The sequence below is a fragment of the Brassica napus genome, chromosome C6, assembly GCF_020379485.1.
Source record: "Brassica napus cultivar Da-Ae chromosome C6, Da-Ae, whole genome shotgun sequence".
NCBI lineage: Eukaryota > Viridiplantae > Streptophyta > Magnoliopsida > Brassicales > Brassicaceae > Brassica > Brassica napus.
Window position 1 is genome coordinate 5,463,538 of NC_063449.1, and position 7,476 is coordinate 5,471,013.

At 24.0% G+C, this 7,476-nt stretch overlaps 1 long non-coding RNA gene across 1 annotated transcript; it reads right to left on the minus strand.

Annotated features, from left to right (window-relative positions):
* Positions 1 to 487: 487 nt before the first annotated feature.
* LOC106405198 lies at positions 488 to 1,350 on the minus strand. The gene is made up of 2 exons (XR_001281289.3): positions 945 to 1,350; positions 488 to 857 (listed from the first exon to the last, which is right to left on the minus strand). It is a non-coding gene; the product is annotated as an uncharacterized LOC106405198 (long non-coding RNA).
* Between the last annotated feature and the right edge of the window lie 6,126 nt (positions 1,351 to 7,476).

A 7,476-nucleotide genomic window follows, 5' to 3' on the forward strand; every position in this document is an offset into this window, starting at 1 on the left:
ATGGTGTTTTATCTTTTGTTTTTTCATACTCATATCATCTCGTGGTCATCGATCCAAATAGAAGTACAGTATGCTCTAATCTTGTATCCGACCATAAGCATGTTGTAAATACAGAACTCCCCACGAGGATATTGATACCAGACCTCAACATGTTTAGCTGTAGTTAAAGACATCACAAGCCTCATTTGATATACATGCACAACTCGCCACCGTTTCACTCCGCACTATTTCATCCTCGTCATATATAAGTTGCACTTTTAATTCACCAAATATTAGAGACCATATTTTAAAGACAAGCTGAAGCTATTTTTTCTTTGAACACAGACAATTTGAAGCTTAATTTCCAAAAAAAAGAAAAGAAAAAAAACTGAAGAAATGAAAAGCAACTCTCAAATTAGACCCAATGCAACAACTCTGTTCACACCAGGGGCGGACCCAAAGCAAGAGGAGGTGTGGCTTGTGCCCCACCCTGATTTGTCAATTTTCATTAATAGTTAATATTAAAATTTGCTTAAACATCTTTATATGCCCCATGTTCAAAACAATTCTGGTTCTGCCCCTGTTCACACCATGCTTTTATAAAAGAAGAAGAAACAGAGATAAGAAATCAATGCCAAAACAGTGGCGTCTCAAATTAGACACAAAGCAAGTACATGCAACAACTCTGTCCTTTCCTCTTTTCTCTGCTTCTTCTTCGTCACTTCCTTTTGCATTTCTTTGGCCTTCCCTGACTTTTTTTGAGTTTCAGGCTATGGACAGAAAACGCAAAATAGCATCAACACTCCAACAGAAAGATTCATTAATGTCAATCAAACAAGAATTTCAGTCTCTCCAACGGAGTAACATCAGTCTTCGACCTGATCCGAGAAAAACCCAAATTTTAATTTACAAAAACACCCATTATGACTCAAGAGAATGAAAAAAATTGGCAAAAAAATACTTACAGATCCCGATAATGGCATTGCTCGGAGCTTTAACTCCTTCACTCTCTAGTTTCGCTTGATTAACAATCGCCTATTCGCTCGTCTTCACATCCTCCGATGCCACAGAAAACGAGAAAGATGGAGGTGAATGTGAATTAGGGTTAGTAGTCTTCACCCATAAAGGTTTTTGGATTTTTTTTTTAAAAAAAAAAATCTTTTGACCAAGAAAAAAGAAATAATTTTTAAAGGCAAACTTGTGAATCTATACTAATAAAAATGACTTTTCGAGGCTCTATAAAACGTCCATATCACCGAAAAAAATTCTCCCAAAATATGACATGTGACATTTATTATTTAAAAAATAGAAAATAAATATTAAGTAAATTTACAATATAAAAAATATATATAATAAATAAATAAACAATATAAAAAATATAAAAATTGCATTAAACAATAATAATTAAATATATAATATAAGAAAAAATAAATAATAAGTAAATATACAATATAATAAATAGAGATATTACATTAAACATCTATCATAATATTATCATTTGATATAAAAAAAAATTAGAATAAGTAAATATACAATTAAGAAATAAATAGAAAATAAATAATAAGTAAATTTGCAATATAAAAAAATATATAATAAGTAAATAAACAATATAAGAAATAGAAACATTGCATTAAACAATAATAAGTAAATATACAATATAAGGAAAAATAAATAATAAGTAAATATACAATATAATAAATAGAGATATTACATTAAACATCTATCATAATATTATCATTTGATATAAAAACAAAAAAAAATTAGAATAAGTAAATATACAATTGAGAAATGAAAAAACTAAATTAAACATTTATAAAATAATAACTAAATACAAAATATAATAAATAGAAATATTATACTAAACATTATCGTATTATTAGAATAAGTAAATATAAAATATAAGAAAAATAAATAATAAGTAAATATAGTATATAAGAAATTAAAAAATATTACATTAAGTATATATCGTAATATTATCATTGATATAAAACCAAGAAATTTAGAATAAATAAATATAAAAATAAGAAAAGATAAACAGTAAGTAAATACACAATATAAAAAATGAAAAAACTAAATTAAACATATATCTGAAAAATGTATAGTTAAATAAGTAAAAGTGAATTTACATTATAAAAATATTACATTAAACATCAATTATAATATTAGAATAATTAAATATAAAATATAAAAAATATTATAAGTAAATATACAATATAAAAAATACAAAAAATACATTAAACCTCTATCTAAAAATATATATAATAATATAAATAATAAGTAAATATATAATATAATAAATATAAATATTACATTAAACATCTATCGTAATATTATAATTTTATATAAAACAAAACAATTAGATAAATAAATACACAATATAAAAAATAAAAAAACTACATTAAACGTCTATCTGAAAATGTATAGTTTAACATTTTATTATTTTCAAATTTTTTTGTAAGTAAATATACAATATAAGAAAAATAAGCATACAATATAAGATCATATTTTTTTATCACATTAAACATCTATCATAATATTATCATTTGATATAAAAGCAAAAAAATTAGAATAAGTAAATATACAGTTAAGAAAAAAAAGATTAAAATACAATTAAGAAATGAAAATACTAAATTAAACATATCTCTGGAAAAAATGTATAGTAAAATAAATAATAAGTAAATATACAATATAAGAAATACAAATATAATATTAAACATCTACCGTAATATTAGAATAAGTAAATATACAATATAAAGAAAAATGCACAATAAGTAAATATACAATATGAGAACTGGAAAAACTAAATTCAACATCTATCTGAAAAATGTATAGTAAAATAAATAATTAATAAATATAGACTATAAGACATAAAAATATTAGTATAAAAATATGATCTTATATTGTATGCTTATTTTTCTTATATTGTATATTTACTTACAAAAATATTTGAAAATAATAAAATGTTAAACTATACATTTTCAGATAGACGTTTAATGTAGTTTTTTTATTTTTATATTGTATATTTAGTTATCCAATTGTTTTGTTTTATATCAAATTATAATATTACGATAGATGTTTAATGTAATATTTCTATTTCTTATATTATATATTTACTTATTATTTATATTATTATATATTTTCAGATAAAGGTTTTGATGTATTTTCTGTATTTTTATATTGTATATTTACTTATATTTTTGTTTTTATATTTTATTATATTAGAATAAGTAAATATAGAATATAAAGAAAAATGCACAATAAGTAAATATACAATATGAGAACTGGAAAAACTAAATTAAACATCTATCTGAAAAATGTATAGTAAAATATATAATTAGTAAATATATACTATAAGACATAAAAATATTAGTATAAAAATAAATAATATGTAATATTATTATGATATTTTATTTTTATTCTAATATTCTAATAGATTTATAAAGTAATATAATCTATCTATACTAATAAAAGAGACATTTTGAGGTTCCATAAAGCATCCACATCAGCGAAAAACTATTTTTTCTGAAAGATGACGCGTGGCATCGTTATTAAAAAATAAATAATTAATAAATAATTAAATATACAATATAATGAAAAATTAATAATAATTAAATATACAATATAAGAAATAGAAACATTACATTAAACAATAATATGTAAATATACAATATAATAAATAATAAATAATAAGTAAATATACAATATAAGAAATATAAATATTACATTAAACATCTATCATAATATTGTTATTAGATATAAAAGGAAGAAAATTAGAATAAGTAAATATACAATTAAGAATTGAAAAAACTAAATTTAACATCTATAAAATAATAACTAAATACAAAATATAAAAAATAGAAATATTATATTAAACATTATCGTATTATTAGAATAAGTAAATATAAAATATAATAAAAATAAATAATAAGTAAATATAGTATATAAGAAATAAAAATATTACATTAAATATATATCATAATATTATCATTGATATAAAAATAAAAAATTTAGAATAAATAGATATAAAAATAAGAAAAGATAAATGATAAGTAAATACACAATATAAAAAATGGAAAAACTAAATTAAACATATATCTGAAAAATGTATAGTTAAATAAATAAAAGTAAATTTACATTATAAAAATATTACATTAAACATCAATTATAATATTAGAATAAGTAAATATAAAATATAAGAAAAATAAATTATAAATAAATATACAATATAAAAAATACAAAAAATACATTAAACCTCTATCAGAAATTATATAATAATATAAATAATAAGTAAATATATAATATAAGAAATAAAAATATTACATTAAACATCTATCGTAATATTATAATTTGATATAAAACAAAAAAAATTAGATAAGTATTAAATGTCTATCTGCAAAATGTATGGTTTAACATTTTATTATTTTCTAATATTTTTGTAAGTAAATATAAAATATAAGAAAAATAAGCATACAATATAAGATAATATTTTTTTATCAAATTAAACATCTATCGTAATATTATCATTTGATATAAAAGCATGAAAATTAGAATAAGTAAATATACAGTGTAAGAAAAAATAAAAAATAGGTAAAATACAATTAAGAAATGAAAAGACTAAATTAAACATATCTCTGAAAAAATGTATTGTAAAATAAATAATACGTAAATATACAATATAAGAAATACAAATATTATATTAAACTTCTACCGTAATATTAGAATAGGTAAATATACAGTATAATAAAAAATACACAATAAGTAAATATACAATATCAGAACTGGATAAACTAAATTAAACATCTATTTGAAAAATGTATAGTAAAATAAATAATTAGTAAATATAGACTATAAGACATAAAAAGATTAGTATAAAAATAAATAATAAGTAATATTATTATGATATTTTATTTTTATTGTAATATTATAATAGATTTATAATGTAATATAATGTAATATTTTAATATTATTGTTAGTAATATTAATCATATAGAAATGTTACATATTATAATAAGTAAATATAGAATATAAGAAAAAATAAATAATAAGTAAATATAGTATATAAGAAATAAAATTTATATTAAATTTATATCGTAATATTATCATTGATATAAAAGCAAGAAATTTAGAATACACAAATATACAAAATAAAAAAAGATAAACAGTAAGTAAATATACAATATAAAAAATAGATAAAGTAAATTAAACATTTATCCGAATTAAACATTTATTAAAAAGTAAACATACATCTATGCCATAAGGTTAAATAATCTAGAGTTAGGGTTTAGAGTTACGGGGTGGAGTTTTGAAAATATGATTTCAAATTATGAAACATAAAAAATAAATATTAAAATTTCAAAATAAAATGGGTTATTTTGGTTATTTTCCTTATTGATGACTATTTTGTGACAAAAACTTTAAAGTGATTATTATAAAGAATTGCTATACAATATAAAAAAAATTAAATAATAAGTAAATATATAATATAAAAAATAGAAAACTATATGAAACATCTATATGAAAATTATATAGTTTTCTGTTTTTTTTTTTCTCTAAAGAAATAAGTATTCACACAAACATACAATTTAGAATTTTGTTGTTGTTCAGAATACAACGTCCAAATGAATAGCTATATAGTTAATATATAAAAAATCAAAATAGCTCCGCGCGTAGCGCGGATTAACTCCTAGTACTACGATAAAGACATGGTTCTGTGTCTTTTTACTTAATAGTTGTGTTATTCTATTTATTACAAAGTTATAAGAGTTAATCTAGTAATTTAATGTATAATTAAAGTCATTATAAGTAAATTAATTCCTCGTTAGTTAATGAGTCTTTATTTTATTTTTCTCATATCCGTCAAAACACATAGATATTAAGGATAACATATGTAAAATCGATTTATATATCTAACGACATTGAAGAGACATATTATCGAGACTTTGAGAGTTAAGCAATAGTATTAGTATCAATTAAGAATGCAAAGTGTTCAAAAATGCCTTGAATCTGTTGGACCTTAGTTTTTTGAGACCCGCTAGTGCTAGAGTTTTCTGGGACACAACTATATATATCTTGTGCCTCCTCTAAACCTAGTTAGCAGCTGTACAAAAACTAGATCTGATCTTCTTGTAGACAGATCTCTGTAATTCCTCCATCAATAAAATCTCTCTTTGCCCATAGACGTAGCCGTTAGGGGTGAACCACGTTAAATCTCTGTGTCTTTCTTTATTGTTTATCCATCTGTTAATATCTATCTTCTCACATCCGTCACAACAAACTGGTATCAGAGCTTCGGGTTGAATCTGGTGAGAAGATATCTGGGATGAATATGAAGATCGACAAGTTTACTGGAAAGAACAGTTTCAGTCTCTGGCAAATCAAGATGAAGGCGTTGCTGAAGCAACAAGGTCTTTGGGCACTGTTGTCAGGGAAGAAGGTTGAACATGTTACTACTGAGATGGAGGTTACTGAAGAGAAGGCGTATTCAACAATTTTGTTGTGTCTGACAGATGAGATCATCATCGAAGTTTCCGGTGTTGATGCTGCAGCTGATTTGTGGTCGAAGTTAGAGAGTCTATACATGACGAAGTCTCTGACTAAGAAGCTACTTTTGAAACAACGTCTTTTCGCTCTGAGGATGCAAGAAGGTAAACAACTCCAAGATAATCTTGACAGTCTAAATTCCATCTTGTTGGATCTGAGGAATATTGATGTTAAGGTGGAAGATGAGGATGCGGCACTGATTTTGTTGGTATCACTACCAAACTTCTATGAGAACTTTGTTCAGTCATTCATAGGGAGTAAGGATACAGTGAGTTTGGAGCTAGTCAGGTCAGCACTTCATAGCAGGGAGTTGCGACACAAGGCATCTGGTTCTGGTACAGACGACCAAGCTTCTGGGTTGTTTGTAGGTGGTGGAAAGAACTTTGGAAAATGCAAGAAGTCGAAAGACAAAAGGTCATTTTCAAATGGTCCTAAACCAACTGATATTTGCAATTACTGCAATGAGAAAGGACATTGGAAATCTGATTGTCCTAAGAAGAAGAAGCATACTGGTTCCGCTGCGGTAGCCGAGAATGAGGCTAAATCTGATGAAGATATTGCGCTGGTTGCTCATGGAAAAACACATCCTAGAGATGTGTGGGTCCTGGACACATGCGCATCTTATCATATGTGTCCAAGGAGAGAATGGTTCTCAGAGTATGAGGCAGTGACTGATGGCAAGATCAAGATGGCAAATGACTTTGCTTGCGATATTGCAGGAATCAGTTCTATTAAGCTCAGGACACATGATGATAGAGTCTGCACGTTGACTGGAGTTAGACATGTTCCATCTATGTCCAAGAACTTGATCTCAGTTAGTTTTTTGGATAGCAGAGGTTTCAAGTATTCAGGTGGAGATGGAGTTCTGAGTGTTTACAGGGGTTCAGATGTGATTCTCAGAGGTTTCATTCATGATACTTTGTATTTGCTGGAAGGTTCTACGGTTTCAAGTTCAGC